Source organism: Dasypus novemcinctus, chromosome 10 (assembly GCF_030445035.2).
Source record: "Dasypus novemcinctus isolate mDasNov1 chromosome 10, mDasNov1.1.hap2, whole genome shotgun sequence".
NCBI classification, from domain to species: Eukaryota; Metazoa; Chordata; class Mammalia; order Cingulata; family Dasypodidae; genus Dasypus; species Dasypus novemcinctus.
The window spans coordinates 91,931,547-91,951,148 of NC_080682.1; the positions used below are offsets into that span (position 1 = coordinate 91,931,547).

The 19,602-nt window shown below is 35.3% G+C and overlaps 1 pseudogene; it reads left to right on the forward strand.

Moving 5' to 3' along the window:
* Nucleotides 1–18,220: 18,220 nt before the first annotated feature.
* On the forward strand, nucleotides 18,221–19,140 carry LOC101416198 (olfactory receptor 52E8-like; annotated as a pseudogene).
* The last annotated feature ends 462 nt before the right edge of the window (nucleotides 19,141–19,602 follow it).

The window sequence follows — 19,602 nt, forward strand, 5'->3', positions numbered from 1 at the left end:
TAAATTGGGAGGGAACTTAGCTTTAGATTGCACATGGCTAATGGATGGAGTTTTCTTGCTTGCAACTGTAGAATCTCTTGGTTCCCTGGTCTGGTGGTTGACCATCTTCACCTCCCTGTTAAATGACCTGGGTAGGTCCAATGAACCAGAGAATAGTAGTTGCAACTCTGCTGAGGCTCAGGACCCACCTGGCACATAGACAGTCCAGAGAATCAAGTCTCCTGAGCATACATGAACCCCAGTGCCAACCACATATTCAGTAAAAGTGACAGAAATGGCAGATATAGAGAGATAAAATCTGAGTCCAACTCCATCACACTCAGAAGCACAAATTCCAAACTAAGGCCACTGGCAAGGCACTGAACTCCAGAGCCATCTGTCATGACTGAAGGACCTGGGTGTCTCCATAGTCTTCAGGAGCACTCCTACCTGGGGTTGTATCTAGTTTGGCTGTCTCTGAGATCCTGCTGAGATATGAATAAGCAAGACCCATCTAATGACGTTGGACCTGTTTTGAAGTCTCTTAACCATAGAAACTCCTTTGTCTTTATGATTTCCCCCTTTTATTACAAGTCGTTTGCTAATTGCACCACCAGCTGGTGCTTGGTATTAAACCCTGAGCACCAGGGAGGCTCATCCCCAGGAGTCATGTCCCATGCCGGGGGAAAGGTAATTCATTTACATTGTGAGTTTGGCTTAGAGAGTGGCCACATTTGAGCAACATGGATGCTCAAAGGCACTCTGCAGCTCTAGGCCTAGTTGAAATTTCAAGCACGCAGGCTCATAATTTCTTTATTCCTTCTGTATCTCTGTACTTTTTTTTCTGGATTTATCTTATTATTTCTGAGAATCCATTTTAGCTTTTTTTCTTATTTCCCCTCTCTGACTGTTTTAAATATTTTCTGTTTCAGTCTGTTTTTCTGCTTTTTACTTTGATATTTTTGAGTGAGCTATTTTGGGATATTTATCCCTTCTTGGAAATTTTGGAATTTTAAGGTGGTTGGCTTGATTTGTTTGTCAACTTTTTAAAAAATACTGCTCCTGATCTGTTCTTTAATTCTTTATTTTATCTGAGTAAATTATATGTGTATAGAACTTTCAAGAATATTCCAAATTTCCTGTATTATTTTTATGTTTTCCATCCACTCTTCTTTTTCTCCATGCTTCACTGTGGATATTTCCTTCCAGTTTATCTTTCACTTAATTGATTATCTCTTCGACTGAGTCTATTCAGGTGTTACTCTACCTATTGAATACTTATTTTAAATTAACGTATTCCCATTTATTTCCCATTGATTTTCATGGTTTCCAGTTCATGACTGAAATTCTTCATCTTGTTCTCCATCTTATTGTATATAAAAATCAGAGTTGTTTTATATCCCCATTATCTGAATCTTTTTTGATTTCCTTCCTTTTGTCTTTTTTGTTTGTTTGTTTGTTTACTTGTTAGTTGTGGTTAATTATTGTCTTATTTCATACTTTTTTATTTTTTATTTACTACTGGGAATTATGAAGGAAAAATTGTCAGGATAACTTGAGACTTTGTTTGTGGACATACACTATAGGGCTTGACTTTATTTCTCTCAAGCTGTTAGGGTAAGAGCACATCACCACAATCCAATTAAGAATCAGGTTAATTCTAAGATTGATTACATACTTTGTGATGGTTAGTCCATTTTGTATTTACTTTCACTCCTTGGATACTCCCTTTGTGCTCAGTTTTTTTCTATTCTTTGACAAACTCTGTACTTCACTATTTAATCCCACTTAATTCCGTGTTTCTAAAGTTCTCCTCATATTACCAGTCTCTCAGAAAGCTCTTTTAATTTAAAAAACAATGTTGAGGAAAAGCAGCTCCAAAATTTGACCTCGCATCTCTGAGCTTTCCTTTGTTTTCTGGGACCTTGGAGTCATTATTTATGCTAATTCATTATCTCTCAAATACATTAAAATCTACGTTTTAGATATCCTTCCCAAGGTTTTTGTTGTTTTTTTTTTCCTTGGCAGAAGCATTAGTCTGAAATAAGATAGTTTATCATTACTAGAATTAGAAAATTACTAAATAATCTTTCCTAAAGTATACATTATCACAATTTATCAATAATTGTTTCAACTTAACTATACCTTCTGCTGCTTTCCTTTGTACATAAATTCTGTTTCACATACCATCTTATAATTTTTTAATGCTTCCTTATTTGTTTTGCTATAGTACATATATTTGTCTTTTCCATAGTAAAACCCTTTAATTTTACAGCTATAGAAAGGAAGTGTCATAGGAGCTGGGATACTTTGCAGTAATCTAATTCATTTTCATTCAGTTTCCACTCTCTGGCCCTGTACTTTTGTATTTTTAAAAATTTTCCTAGAGAATATTTATGTTTGTTTGTTTGTTTACCTCTGAAAAACATTGTCAGATTTTTAGTGAAATTTCTGAAAATGTCTTAATTTTGCTTTTAAGTATGAATAGATTGGGAGAATATTGACTTCTAAGTGCAAAATCAATTTTCCTCAGGGCATGAATATATTTTCTTTTAGCATCTGGTTTTGCATTTAAAAATTCTTACACCAGTCAAATTATGTTTCCCTTTTATCTATGCTTTTTTCTCAGCTTGTCTCTGTTGAAATTTCCTGTTTTCTTTCTCTTGCCAATTTTTTTCCTACAGAATGGTTTAGGAAATTTTTTTTTCTCTGTTGTGTTTGCAATGCTTACCAAATTGTACCTAAATCTGGTGTCTGTCTGTGTTTCTCTCTTTCTTTCTCCATTTGTCCCTACTTGAAATTGCCAGTCTTAAAAAGTGAATAATTTTTCAGTTTTAGAAATTCATTCTTCATTATTTCTTCCTTTCTTATTTTGATTTCAACTTCTGAAACTCCTATTATATGAAATTAGATTTTCTAAATTGATTGTACATATCTGTTAGTCTTCCTGTTTTAGGGTCCTCCTCTGTCTTTTTATATGACTTTAATTAATTCTGCTTGGCCTATATCTCCCAGAATATAAAATTCTTTTTCAGCTAAGTCCATAATCTTGAGTCATTTCATTCAGTATAAAATTGTTCTGATATTCGTTGAGTATCGTCATAGTAGGTAGAGTTACACAAACAACTGAGGGAGTGCTGAGGTCCTAGCCCAGGGAGGTCTGTACATTTCACAATGTAACAGAAAATATCCCCCAAGTGCAAGGGCAAAGACAAGTGAAGAAGAATGGTCCAGTGATGGGCCCTTGATATTGATGAATATGCTTATGAGCCTCCGTGCTTGAAATTTCAGCTAACCCTAGAGCTGCAGTGTGCCTAAGAGTTACCTCCTGAGAGCCTCCATATTGCTTAAAGGTGGCCACTCTCAAAGCCAAACTCAGCATATAAATGCATTACCTTGCCCCCAGCATGGGACATGACTCCTGGGCATGAGCTTCCCTGGTACCAAGGGATTACTATCAATCACCAGCAGGTGATGTAAGTAGAAAAAGACTGAATAAAAGAGGAAAATGGTAAAGACAAATGAATTTATATGGCTAAGAGTCTTCAAAATGAGTTGGGAGGTCATCAGAGGGGTCACACTTTCACATGTCTCAGCAGGATCCCAGAAACAGGCAAAGTAGATACAACCCCAGGTACCAGTGCTCCTGAGGGCTACAGAGACACATAGGTCCTGTGGTCATGATATATGGCTCTGGAGTTCAGTGCCTAGCCAGTGGGCCATAGTTTGGAATTTGTGTTTCTGAGTGTGACGGAGTTGGACTCAGATGTGACCTTTCTACACGTTTATTCTGTTACTTTTACTGACCCTGTGGTTGGTGCTGGGGTTAGTGGATACTCAGGAGACATGAATCTCTGTAATGACCATGGGGCCGGCTGGACACTGAACCTCAGCAGAGTTGCAACACCTATTTGGATTGTTCACCTTACCCAGGTCAGCTAACAGGGAGGTGAAGATGGCCAACCACCACACCAGGGAACCGAGAGAGTCTACAACTGCCAGTAGGAGAATTGCATCGATCAGCCATATGGGATCTAAACACCCTCTCAATTTAGAGGTGGAGTGTACATCACCATCCCATGGTTTACAGGATGGAGGAATAAAATACGGATTAGAGTGGATTTACTGGTATTCTACTATAGAACTATTGTGACTCTAGCAATGGAAGAAAGTATGTAATTGATGTGGAGGTAGTGTTCACGGGAGTTGCTGAAGGCAGGGAGAGGAAATAAGAGTTGTAATGTGGGAGGAATTTCTGGGCTTGGAGTTGTCTTGAATGATATTGCAGGGACAGATGCAGGACATTATATATCCTGCCATAACCCACTGAATGGATTGGGGGAGAGTGTAAACTACAATGTAAACTATAATCCATGCAATGTAGCAGTGCTCCAAAATGTATTCACCAAATGCAATGAATATGCTATAATGATGGAAGAGGTTGTTGGTGTGGGAGGAGTGTGTGTGGGGATGTGGGATATATGGGAACATCTCATTTTTTAATGTAACTTTTTTTTTGTGATCTATGTATCTGAAAAAAAAACAATTACATTTAAAATTTTTTAAACATTTTGGTGGTTATCTGTTTAGAATTCTTTATTGATCTGAAATGCTAATTTTCACACTGGGAAACAATTTGCATTTCAAAAATTCACTATCTTTCTGTATAATTACATCATGCCTCTTCCCTTTATGAAAGAGGAGCCTTTCAGTGTTGTTATGTGCACTAAGTTTGTTATCAAGCAAGCATCATTTTACTATATGCAACAAAGTGGAAAATACATGGATAAGTTGAGTATTACAAATTCCAAAATGGAACAAGGTTTATTTTGGGGTAATTTGAGGGCATTTTAATTTATTACACTCTGGGGGGAGAATTGTCTTTAATTTTTCTCCTTTTGTTATGGATTCTGATCTGCTGGTCATTGTGGATCTAATAGTCTTGCCAGTGTTCCTTTGCCTTGTCTATATAAAATCCACTTTTTAAAAATGTACACTTCATGCTTTTCCTGGAGGATAGAAGTTGCAATCAGTATACTGTGTATCTTCGTGTGTATAAGCTGGAGAAGGATTATTGGCCCATTTAGTCTATGTATATTGACATATATTTAGTATCCTGGTGATTGTCTTGAGGTCCACTCTGCTCACTCTTCTGGTTAATTCTTTGTTTGTATTTAATTTTGTGCTTGTTTGGGGAAAATGTGGTCCTCATTACTGTGGAAGACTTATATCTCATTTGTTTCAGAATTTTGTATATAATATCCATTTTTTCCATCCATATTCCTTATTCCTTTACTTTTTTGGATTTTTTTTCAAAATATCTGGTGTGATGATGACATACTTTTATACTTTCCAATACTGTTATATATATTCATTTTACTTCTAGATTACCTTTCAGCATGCATTTGAAAGAGACCAGACATAAACATTTATGCTCATAAAATATCTCATCACAGGAATTTAGGCAGAATTTACAAACATATATACAACCATATGATGGCAACACTAAGTGGATAGCTGGTAACCATTACTTTAATGGGTGAAGAATATGAAACTAGATAATATAGACAATATGATATTGATAAATGTTAAAACTTTTGGACATGTTATTTATTTAGATCTTTCTATCTTTTAAAATTTTCTTTACTTCCAGTTGTCATACTTTCTTCTCTAGTGCTATTATTAAAAATCACGAATGTGTGGTTTTTACTACTCTATCTGTATTTCATATCCCTATCATATTCACTTTTTCACATCTCAAATTTTCAAGGTTCCTTACAACCTAAATTCTGTTCTAACCCCTTTTTCTTTTTTGAAGTTTGTGACTCATTTTCTTTTTTCATTTTACACATTTCAATGCTTGACCAAAGCCATCCAGTTAAAGTAAAGCAAATAAAGTAAATAAATATAATTATATTCTCTCTTTCTCTCTATTTGGGGTCATGTTTTATTTAAATTCTTTTATTAGTTGTTGAAACATATGCCCTATGATACATTTCATTCCTTCTGTAAGTATTTTTAAACTCCAGGAAGAAAGAACCATCACAGGTAAGACAGTGCTAAATTTATCAGTCCAAGAATGAAAGTGTATAGTATGGGGGTTAGATTTATGGGGAATGTCATAATATCAGAAACTTGACTGCACAGAAAGGGGAAAAAGAAATCCAGTCTAATACCCATCTTTGCATATCCTTTGATAAAATTATATTAATTGATAATAATAATAATAATTATTATTGTTGTTATTATTATTTTGTGGTACTAGGGACTGGGGATTGAACCCAGGACCTTGTATGTGGGAAGCTGGTGCTCAATTACTGAGCCACATTGGCTCCCCTGAGTTGTTTTTGTTTGTTTGTTTGTTTTGTTCTGCTTTTTGTTTGTTTTTGTTTTTGTATTTTGTTTTTCAGGAGGCACCAGGAACTGAACCTGGGACCTCCCATGTCAGAAGAAGGCACTCATCTGCTTTAGTCACATCTGCTCCCCTATACTAATTAATTTTAGGCACAATTTTTTTTAATGCACAAAATCCTTTCTCATTTAATTTATTAATCTTAACGTTTAAATAGCCATATGAAATTTTATTTGAATATCTTTATGAAAGAAATTGTATTACTACTTGAAAGAGATCTAGAACACCAGTCAGTTCTAACAATTAGAAAGTTATTCTTTCAGTGAATCAAATGCTCCTCTTTGAAACCTCTTGTATGGCAGGAGTCAATTGAGGATAGCTTTGCAAGTACATACTCAGACACATGCAAACACACACAACCTCAACAATTGCTACTAATGTTAGGTTTGAGTTGTATATGAATAAATAATTGACAATATTGGTGGAACCAAATTTTTATAAATTTTGTTACCAATTATAATCTTCTAAGTTCTTATCCCTGATAACCAGAATTTTCTCTCATTCAGTCTTTTTTTTCACAGACACAAATTACAGGTTGATATTGAATAAGTTTCTCTAAAGGTATTTTATTCTTTTTCCTTATTTCAGTTCTCCAAATAATCTATCCGTCCTCCCCTGCACCATGAGAGTGAAACACTAAGATGTCAAGGTGAACTCTGTATCTCTCATAAAACTTTGTGTTCAGAATTAATAAATGCACCTAATCTCTTTTAGCTCAAGAAATATATATGATTATTTATAAAAGTGATAATAGTGTAAGCAATCACAATTCTGTCATTGAGTATGTATTATTTCTAGGCTTTATGCCTATCATTATTTGTACATATTACCTCAATTAGTTCTCACCACAATTTCATAATACAAATGCTGCTTATGTCTGGTTTAATGGAATAAAAAGGTTTTGATAATTAATATCCTATTTCTACAAATTTATGAGCAATGGAGTAAAGATTTGAAGTTAGGTTATGTGACACTAATCTGGATCTGTGTTTAATACTTGCCAATGGAAGTAGTGAAAAGAGATAGAGAAAAGAAAGGTTGGAAAGAGTAAAATGACTAAAATAGCTAAAACTGCCTTGAAGAACAATTCTGGAGGATTAACAATATCAGATATTAAAACTTTCTGTAAAACTATGATGATTATGATAGTATGTTACTGGTAAAAAGTAAAAATAGGAAAAAGGCTGTAGCTTTTTGGTGTTGCTTATGAATTCTAAGAATAGATAATAGATTATATTTGAGAACTAGTCTGTTCCTGTGGGCATATTAGATTGTATTGGATTCATAGGTTTCACTTTTACTTGATTAAGTTGTGATTAGGTCTTTGATTGGGTAACATCCCTGGGACATCAAGACCCTGTCCCCTTGGTGGGTAGGGATTCACAGAGATAACTATATGGTAGTGGAGTTAGTTGGAGTTTTCCTGCTGGAGCCCTGGCAAGAAAATACACAGAGAAGCAGATATGTGAGAAAAGAAAGAAGGCTCCATTAGACACGGTGAGGCCTAGGGAAGAGAGGTGAGCCGTTTATCTGATAATCTACAGCTGACTTTGTGGAGAGAGCAGAGCAGCTGAGCCTAGAGAGAAGTGAGCCCAGGAGAGAGATGAGACTTATTGTAGGCTACAGCTGTTATTGGAAGAAGCTGAGACCATGGATGCTTAAAGGGAAGAGGAACCCTGAACCTTTGCAGACGTCTGGACAGCCATCTTGCTCCAACATGTGGCAGCAAACTTTGGTGAGGAAAGTAACTTATGCTTTATGGCCTGGTAATTGGAAGATTTTATCCCAAAATAAATACCCTTTATAAAACCAAACAACTTTCTGGGATTTTGCATCAGCATCCCTTTGGCTGACAATGAAATGGAATTGAGAGTCTAGAAAATGTTCTACACAGTTATTAAGATACAGATTTCTGAAACCAAGTTATCACTGGGTCAGAATTTAAGGTAGGGTGGCCTGGAGGAATGATAATCCATAAAGTTTCTTCCCCTTTTGAACTTCTTTTAAAAGGCCTGATGATTTCTATAACAGTCAAGACAAAGGTGACATCAGAGCTCATGACCTGCTTACCAGAACTAGCCAAATTTCAAAGCTGGAGGACATAGTCTCCAAGAGGACTAACTTCTGACATCTGCTGCAAGTTTAAGAGGTTCCCCAAACCACCATATTTTTTGATAATTCACTAGAAGGACTCACATTACTCATTGAAAGCTATTATGTTAATGCTCAGAGTTGATTACAAGGAAAGGATAAAGATTAAAATCAGTCAAATGAAGAAATGCTTAGGGCTTAGTCTCAGAGGGTTCTAAACATGAAGCTTCTGCTGTCCTTTCCCAAAGAGTCAGGATGTGTTACCCTCCTGGCATTGATGTGTGATGGTGTATATGGAGTATTACCAATCAAGAAGCTCACCAAGCTTTGGTGTCCAGAGTTTATATTGGGACTTCTTTACACAGACATGAGTGACTGATTGATTATCCACGTAGGTGGACTCAGTCTCCAGGTCAAGTGACTTAGCTCCCCACTCTATATCATATTGTTGGTCATTCTGGGATGGCCAGCCCCTTCAGAAGCATACATGCTCTACCAGGTATGGCATATATTACCTGCCAGAATTCCAGGGCTTGGCCTAGACCTTTCTTTGGAAAAGGTCAAATTCTTTACCATACATTGTTAAATTTAGTTCCAAAGATATTCCTTACCATTGCTATAGCTAAGCTTTACATTTCACTTCTTATCTGGGGCCCTGGCCCCAATCTTAAATTCAGGTCTCCCAATAATCAAGTTTGATTTAATGTTAATCATTTTGTAATATGAAACATGGGAATGGCCAACAGATTTTCTGACTTTTTCTCTTTGTGTAAACTATCAAGGCAGTATGTATAACTAAAATAAACCAAAGCACAGTAGTTAATATAGTAGTTATATAGTTGGCATTGTGGCATGGAATAACATCCTGATTTTGTTCTTACTGGCTTTATGACCATAGGTACATTACATCATTTTTTCTGTTTCAGTATCATCTAGAAATAAGTCTAGCATTATCTATTTAATATTATTATTGAGAGGGATAAGTGAGATTATATATGCCTAAAATATTGTAGGTGGCCAGCAAATAGTTTTCTCTCCAATTTCTTTCCATCTTACTCTAACTCCTACCTCACTCCAAAGCACTGATCTGTGCCATTTTATTCCCTACCCTAACTGTAATTAAGCACTATATGTTTGATTTGTGTAGCTTTGTATAAAATGTTGAAACTGTGAAATCTGATTCCACCAACTTTATTCTTACAGCCGAGTAGTATTTTATTGTATGTATATACTACATTTTGTTTAGCCATTCATCAGTTGATGGACATTTGGGCCATTTCCGTATTTTAGCAATTGTGAATAATGCTGCTATGAACATTGGTGTGCAAATGTCAGTTAATGTCCTGGCTTTCAGTTCCTCAGAATAGATTTCTACTAACGAGGTTACTGAATCTATATTCATCTTCTTGAGATATTGCCAAATGTCTTCCTCAGAGGCTGCACCATTCTGTATTCCCATCAACAGTGAAGGAATGTTCCCTTTTCTCCACATCCTCTCAAGCACTTTTAGTTTGTTTTTTTAATCATGTCTGTTCTATAAGGTGTGAAATGATATATTATTGTAGTTTTGATCTGCATTTTCCTAATAGCTAGTGACGTTGAACTTCTTTTTTTTTTTTTCATGTGCTTTGTGGCCATCTCTATTTCCTATTTGGAGAAATGTGCATTCCAGTCTTTTCTTGATATGGGGTCATTTCATCAGGGAATAGCAACACTTTTACTTCCTTCTTTCATATTTGGGTGCTTTTTATTTCTTTTTCTTGCCTAGTTGCTCTAGCTAGAACTTCTAGCACAATATTGAATAACAATGCTGAGAGTGGGCATCCATTTCTTGTACCCAATCTCAGGAGAAAAACTTTCAATCTTTCCATGTTGAGTACAATGCTAGCTGTTGGTTTTTCATATTTGCACTTTACCATATTGAGAAAACTTTCTTCTATTCCTACCTGTTAGAGCGTTTGTTTATTTTTTATCAAGAAAGAATGCTGTATTGTTTAATGTTTTCCTGCATAAATGGAGAAGATAATGTGATTTTTCTTCTTCAATTTATTAATGTGTTTTAGTACCTTAATTGATTTTCTTTTGTCAAACCACCTTTGCATACCTGGTATAAAATCCTCTTGATAGTGGTGAATGATTTTTTGAATGTGCTTTTGGATTCAGTTTTCAAACATTCTATTGAAGATTTTTTCATATATATTAATTCAAGTAATAAAATTCTTTTTCTGTAATATCTTTCCTTGATTTGGGTATTATATTGTGATCTTGGCTTCACAGAGGAGTTTGGTAGCATTCCTTCAATATTTTGGAAGAGCTTTAGCAATAATAGTATTGGATCATCTTTGAATGTTTGGTAGAATTCACTTGTGATGCCATGTAGTCCTGGGATTTTAATCTTAGGAGTTTTGTGACAACTGTTTTGATTTTTTTCTTGTGATTGGTTTGTTGAGGTCTTCCATTTTTTCTAGAATCAGTGTAGGTTATTCATGTGTTTCTAGGAATGTGTCCATTTCATCTATGTGGTCCAGTTTTCTGGAATGCAGTTGTTCACAATATATGCTTATGTTCTCTCTTATTTTTGGTGGGTACCTGGCCCCTCTCATTTCTTATTTTATTTATTTACATCTTCTTTCTTTTTGTCTTTGTCAGTCTAGCAAATGGTATGTTGATTTTGTTGATCTTTTCAAAGAAACAACTTTCATTTTTGTTGCTTCTCTTTATTGATTTTGTTGTTGTTGTTGTTCTCAATTTCATTTCTTTCTGCTCTGATCTTTATTATTTCTTTCCTTCTGCTTTGCTTGAGATTAGTTTGCCACTATTTCTCTAGTTCCTCCTGGTGTGTAGTTAGGTCTTCAATTTTAGCTCTTTCTCCATTTTTAATGTAAGCTTTGAATGTTATGTTTTCCTCTCTTTCTCCATTTTTAATGTAAGCACTGAGTGTTATAAGTTTTCCTCTCAACACTGCCTTTGCGTTTCTCATAGGTTTTGATATTTTGTTTTCTCATTTTCATTTGTCTCAAGATATTTACTGATATCTCTTGCAATTTCTTCTTCAATTCACTGATAATTAAGATAGTGTTGTTTAATCTCCTTGTATTTTAAAATTTTCCCTTTTCTCTTCATTATTGATTTACAGCTTCATTCCATTATGATTAGAAAAAGCATTTATTATAATTTAATCTTATTACATTTCAAGACCTGCCTTGTGAGCCAACATTTGGACTATTCCAGAGAAATATCCATGAGCACTTGAGAAGAATGTATATCCTCTCTTTTGGGATATAATGCTCTAAAATGTGCTTTAGCTCTAGTTCATTTATCTTATTTTTAAAGCTCTCTGTTTCCTTGTCTATCTTCTGTCCAGATTTTATATCTAATGCTGAGAGTGAGCTCTTTTATGGTTACTATTTGCATGGGATATCATTTTCAAACCTTTCACTTTCAACTTGGTCGTGTCCTTACATCAGAGATGAGTCTTTGGAAGACAGCCTATAGATGGTTCATATTTTTTTAATCCTTTCTATCAGTCTATGTCTTTTGATTGGGGGAGTCAATCCATTAAAGTTCTGTGCTATTACTGTAAAGGTGTTACTTACTTCATCCATTTTGTCCTTTGGCTTTCCATTGTCAAATCTAATAATTGTATATCTTTTCCCTGTTCAAGTTACCCTTACTAATAGTCTTCATTTCTATAGTTTTCTCCAAGTCTCTCACCCTTAATTTTTCCTTTCAGGATGTCTCACTCCCTTTAGTATTTCTTGTAAGTCTGGTCTTTTGGTAGCATACTCTCCCATTTTTTGTCTGTGAAGACTTTAAACTCACCCTCATTTTAAAACACAATTTTACCAGTTACATAATTCCTGGCTGGCAGTTTTTTCCTTTTCCATGCCTTAAATATGTAGTACCACTTTCTTCTCACCTCCAGGGTTTTTGTTGACAGATCAGCATTTAGTCTTATTGAGGTTCCCTTGTATTTCATGTATTGTTTATCCCCTCCTACTTTCAGAATTCTCTCTTTTCTCTGATATTTGTCATTCTGAATAGTAAATAACTTGGGGAAGGTCTGTTAAGATTTATTTCATTGGTGTGCATTGTCCTTCTTGAATATTAGTACTTATATCTTTCATAACGATTTGGAAATTTTTGGTCATTGTTTCCTCAAATGTTCTCTCTGCTCCTTTTCCATTCTCTTCCTTTTCTAAGACATAAGTAATGCACATATTTCATATTTTTCATTGTCATTCAATTTCTGAGACCCTGTTCCATTTTCCCATTATTTCTTTACTCCTCTCTTTTCAAGTTCAGATTTTCCATCCTTGATATCCCTTATCCTGTCCTTCCTCAATTAAAATCTGCTGATATATGCATCTAATTATTTTTATCTCATCCATTGTATCTTTCATTCCCATAATTCCTGTTAAATTTCTTTGTAATCTTTGAAATTGTTTTTCATGTTCACCCAATGTTCTCTTAGTATCCTTTATATCTTTTGTCATATTTCCTTTAACTCCTTGAATTGATTGAGGAGATTTGTGTTATTATCATTGAGTACTTGTCTTAAGTTCTATGTCTTGTCAATATTTTTCGTTTATTTCTTTGATTGGGCCATATCTTCCTGCTTCTTAGTGTGGCTTGTAAATTTTTAATGATGTGTAGGTATCTGAATATGTTAGTGAATTTACTCTGATGGTCAAATTCTTTCTCTTGCCTAGTTGTTTTGTTTCACAACTCTTCTTTGCTTTTTGGTTCAATTTCTTCTAAGTCTTTTAACATTGCCCAGCTTAAGTTATCAAAATAGGGCCAGGACCTCACTAAGGCAGTGCAGACCAGATCAAGGGGATTCAGACATGGAACTCCAAAAGTTTTTCTCCTTGTAGTTTACCACGAGCCAGCAGAAAGTGTCTGTCAGTAAATCTTTCCAGTGAGATGACTTTTTCAATCTTCACTTGCCCATGATCTTGCCTGGCCAGATCTGATATTCAAAGCGGTCCCTGCTGGTTTAATTCACTGAAGGGAAACCATCTTACCCCTCTGCCATACCCTTTCTCTTCATACTGAGGATTTGTTTGTTCCCCTCTCAGTTGGCTGCAGTGAGCCATGGAATTTATCCAGATCATTTGCCTTAAAGGTGGGAAATAGATGCTGTTCCCAGTCATGGTGTCTAGCAACTCACAGTTTTCATTTCAGCTTCTTCATCTCTCTGTCCTTTGCCTATTGGGGTGTACAGCACTCTGCTGTCTGCTGAAACCCAAAGCAGTGCCCTTAGACAGCTTTTTGCCCTTCCTCCATTGTTTTTGTGAGAGAGTTGAGCTTTGCCTACATATTCCAATGCCATCTTCCCACACAAGCACTTTTGAACAGATATTTTATGAATATCAGATGAGTACTCTAACTGTTCCCAGTGGTATATTGTGAAGTGCGAAGAGAACTCATAAAACGGATTAAGAACTCTTTCTTAAAAGGGTCACTTTATATTGAGTTCTGAATGTAGGTAGTCCATTAGAAGGCACTGAAAAAAGAGCAAGTGGTAAGGCATATGTTTAAGATTACTGTTTTAAATACAGAGGTCAGGGAAAGTTTCTGTGAGATGGGGGTATTTGAGGAGGGTCTGAATGAAGGGAGCATGGCTTTTAAGGAAATTAGAGAAGAGTGTACTTTTTTGTATGAAAAACAAAAATAATACCACTGGGGCAAGAATGATATTCAGAATATTTGAGGAAAATCATAAAATAAAATGTTCCAGGAGTGAAGTGAAGGAAGGAATGAGTGACAATAGCAGATGCCTTTGAAGAGTACTTCAAGGGCAAGTAGACTATCTTAAGATGTTTTGATTAGATAATATGAAGAAGAAGCTATGGAGGTGAAAAGATTGGTAAAGTTTGATTCCATGGAGTAACTACATAAGCATTTTTTTAAACTATGGGTTTGAATATTTTATAAGGATTAGGGCAGGAGGATTTTAGATAAATATTTCAAAATATAATAGATTCAAAGAGAGTGGGAAGGAGGAATAGAAGGAGAAGCATCAATATGTCCTGCATAATTTATCTATTGTTTCTGACCTTGTATGCAGGTGTAAAAAAGTGTCTAGCAAAAGGGCAAGAGCTAACTTTGCTTATTTTCTTTATTATTCGTAAAATAATCAATAAATATATTTTCAATTAATAAATTCTTGGATAGAATAGGCTGATATAAAAGCATTGACCTGACTCATATATTATCTATAAATAGACCCTGTGCTACGATGATGTAGCAGCTGATAAAGGGTATGAATGCAAGATATCAGCGTGGGCATGATACTCTGGGAGATGAAGCAATTATGAGATGAGAAGGTATAAATTATCTCTTGTCCTTCCCCTCATTAGTTACAGGACATGGGATAAGGTGTGTATGTGGGGTGTGTGGGAGGTGAGTGAAATAGGTTATAGTGTAAGGATGCCAGGTTGCAGAATTGTTTGCTGGATATAATTCCATGTATCAGCTTAGAGTTAGGGGGTCAAAGAGGAGGGGCTAGGCCCCAGACTTATCTCCAGACCCAACATAGCTGTAAAATGAATGAATATATGTTGAAATAATAGGTAAGCATGCATTTTATAAGATGATCATGTGACTGGTTTTGCCCAGAAATGTTTATAGACTTTGAAATAGTGTCTCAGAGAGGGAAGAACCAATTTTGAAAACTCTTCTGGAAAATCCACAGAAATAAGTGAGCAGTTGATTTTCTTGGGTATAGTGATATTTTGTTCTTTTCTGAGTTTTCTACTCTATACAGTCCCTAAGGATGACTGGTATACATGGGTACTGTGCCTGGTCATCATCAATCTACTGAATCTGTAGGTAAAGTCATAGAGAGGGCTACAGATTTGAGGTAGTGGTACTATGTTTCCTTTTCTTACTTTGTCCATGCTTTTCTTTCTGTCTTCAATAATATAACTTGCCTTCTTTTTCTAAAGAATTTCTCTTTAAGTCTTAGCGTTAGCCTATCATTTTCTATGAATTTTTTTCTTGACATACTTCTGTAGGTGAAACATTCTATGCATAGTTTCACCAGAGCTCTTGCAATATTGTTTGCAAATTCATCTTTGGAATTTTTATCTCCCTAGTAAACCAGGGTATTCTTGAGAGTGTGTGTCCTATCTTATTCAAGTTTTTGTTTATATTGGCTAATCAAGGCTAGTACATAGAGAAGTCTTAAATATTTGAGGGAATAAATTGTGATGATTACTACATCAACTCCAATGTTGATTCTCCACTAAAGAGAGACAGTTGTCTTAAGTCTTTTTGTACCCTGGCCCTATATAAATTCCCATTACAGAACTGAAAATTCAACTATATCCCTCCCAGCATCAGTAACCCAAGATTTTATATATATATGTAGATAGTTATTTGCCAGGGTACTTGTCTTATAATTGGTGTAAAGTAGAGTGTACTGACCTATATATGCCTTAATCTCTGATGGGTGGCCTTCTTCCAACATTCAAGTATTCCATTTTGAATCAAAGCTTTCTTTTTTTTTAATTTTTAAAATTATTTTTCATGACAAGTTGTGAGCTTAAGAAACAATCATGCATAATGTGTGGAATTCCCATACATCTTACACTGTTGTGTAATATTTGTTACTAATTATGAAAGAACATGGTCAGGGTATTTTCACTAACTAGGGTATATAGTGTACATTTGGCATATGTTTTTCAAAACACCCCCTAACATTACCATTGTGTATTAGTATTGTACATTTGTTATAGTTCACAAGAGAACACTCTTATATTTGTACTCTTAACCACGATCCATCTTCTACCACATAGTTCACTGTGTGATATCGTCCCATTCCTTGTATATTCTATCCAAACTGTACACTCAGAACGATTTCCTTAGTCCAAAAGAAAAAATTCCATACCCCCTATTACTGACCAATAGCACTGATATAATACCTTCTTTGAGACTGATGCAAGAATATTACTATATTACTATATACTACAGCCCATAAATTACATTAATTGTATTTTACCCATGCATTACTATATTCTTACTACCTCGTAATAGTTCTAGTTTATATAAGAATATATTTGCATTTGTACTATTAACCACAATACTTTTCCACCGACAGGTTCATTGTGTTATTCAGTTCCTACATTATTCTCTAGTTTTCATTCAATTGACATTTACATCCCTAGATTACATTATTTAGCCACAATTGCATTTATAAATCAGTCAGGTTAGTTACAGTAACTATAGTGTGTTACCATCAACTTTATCCATTTCAACACTTCTCCAGGAAGGTGAATTGAAAATTCTACATACATTAAGCGTCAGTAACCCTTTTCAGTCCTCACTCTATTGCCTAGTAACCTATGGTCTGACTTTTAACTGCATGTGTTTTTTCTTGATATTGGATCAAAGCTTTCTGTGCCATTGTATACATCACATTCACACATTTACATACTCTCTGTAAAACTTATTTTAATAATAAGTTGCCCATGAATGAATTTCTCCAAAATTTGCTTCAAATTTTAATTGACTGCAATTAAGTTCAGGATTTTCACAGTTCAGATGAGTGCTGAAAAAATCACTTAATAATTCTTATTTCTGTCTTGCTGAGACATAAAGACACTAAGACCTGGGAAATAATCCTAGAAACTAAACCGTAGAGTATGTGGGAGGAGTATGATGAGGGGGTGAGAGGTATATGGGGACCTTATATATTTTTTTAATGTAATATTAAAAAAATAAAAAGAGAAAAAATAATAAAATAAAGTGCTTCTGCCTTTTTCCCATTCATACAAACCAGATAAAATATTTGAAAATTGTCTAGCCCATAATGTTTAGTTTCATTTCCCTCAGATGGTCCATACTTGGACAGTTTAATTACTGGCTGTATGTTTCTTATGGAATGTCCAATAAACAGGGATATCTAGACTGAAATAATCACTCAACTAATGTTTCATCATGACAGCAAAATATTTTTACCAATTATCTCCCTCTCCTTGTCTTTATCCATTTTTTGAAACCTGATGGAAAAATAAATATATATATACATATATATATTTGCAAAATACACTTATGTTGGGAAATGCATTGTTTTATTGTTATTTAATTTAATTATTTAATGAACTTTTAAAATGGAGCACTTTTAGTTGGCCAATCCTTCATACATATGAGAATAAACAAAGATAAGAGGTTTACCATTCAGTAAACATTGAGTATTAATGCCATTCAAAATCATACCATTCAATACTCACAAACACACCTAAATGCATACACACACACATACGGAGCTATACTCTTTACATTTTAGGGTTCTCATGTCACCAAACAGAGGAATGGTTTTGATTTCAAATATAAAGAAGGTGCCATGCACATTAAACAAAAATGTGTGTAAAACTACCAGATGCACAGACCCTGGACTTTATTTTGCCATTTATTTCTGGTTACATTTCTGATTATGAATCTCTCTCTGGCAGAGAGATATTCTTTTCCCTTCCTTTATCCAAGCCCTTTTTGCTTGTAGGAAAATCAACAAAAGTGTGAGGCTGCTTATTCCTACTTCTGTATGATGTTCAAGTCAGGCAAGTAAAGTGTAAAGAGAGTATTTTATATCTTTTATAAATGGGAGTAAGGAAGATTACAATGTTATTTGCACTTTTGCAGGAATCTGGACAAAGACAGAAGTGGAACAATCACTAATAGGAAAATAACATCAAAATCTGATAAGCACAATCACAAGCACTAGCAGAGAGAATGTCCATTCCTAATGACACTCAGTTCCACCCTTCTTCATTTCTCCTGGTGGGCATCCCAGGACTGGAAGCTGTGCACATCTGGATTGGATTCCCCTTTTTTGTGTGTGTATCTTGTTGCATTCCTGGGCAATGCTGCTGTCCTGTTTGTGATCCAGACTGAGCACAGTCTCCGTAAGCTCATGTACTACTTCCTGGCAATGCTGGACTCCATTGATCTGGCCCTATACACAGCCACCATCCCCAAAATGCTGACATCTTCTGGTTCAATCTCAGGCATATATCCTTTCCCAGATATTTTTATCCATTTCTTCACTGCCATGGAGAGCATTGTATTGGTAGCCACGGCCTTTGACCACTACATTGCCACTTGTATCTCCTTCTGGTATACCGTGATCCCCACCAACAAAATCATCAGCCTCATTGCAGCTGTTGCTGTCCTGCAGAGTCTGTACATGGTAGTTCCAGTGGTGTTTCTCCTCCTGAGATTGCCCTTCTGTGAGCACCATGTCATCCCTCATACCTCCTGTGAGCACATGGGCATTGCCAGCCTGTGCCAGCATCAAAGTCAACATTATGTTTGGTGTTGGTAATATTTCTCTCTTATTATTGGATGTGCTCCTTATTACTCTCCTATGTCAGGATCCTCTATGCTGTCTTCTGCCTGCCCTCCTGGGAGGCCCGACTCAAAGCTCTCAACACCTGTGCCTCCCACATTGGAATTATTGTGCTTTTTTCACACCAGTGTTTTTCTCTTTCTTGACACACCGTTTTGGCCACAACAGCCCTCAATATGTCCACATCTTGTTGGCCAGTCTATACGTGGTTGTTCCTTCAGCCCTTAACCCAGTAATCTATGGTGTCAGTACCAAGCAGATTCGAAAATGAGTGCTGAGGATTTTCTTTAAGAAAAATATCTAGCTAGTCAAGGACTTTACCTTAGAATTCCTATTTTCTCACTTGTAGATGAGAGTGTAATTTTGAGCTCAAAAACATATAATTCATAAATTTATACTTTCATTTTTAAAGTTAATGCTGAAAATATTGGTTACATTATTTGAATCTGTATGAAATATATTTTACAAGTATTTTCGTTAATTATTGTTTGAGTGTTTTGACAGTTCTATATAGAATAAATCTACCTCCACTCTCCCAGTTTTGAGAGAAATTCATTGATTTCCTTAATGATTTCTTCCAATTCCTCTCTTAGTCGAAAGTAGTAACTTGCACCAAATACTTGCCTCCAAATTGTTAGCATTTTCCTTTATGTCAGAGAATAGGAAAAAAATATTCTGTCTCTGAATAAGTAGTTCTTGAAACAGCATTTAAAATATATGTTCTGAGTATTATTTGTGTTCTTGCATGTGTTTAAATTGATCTCCA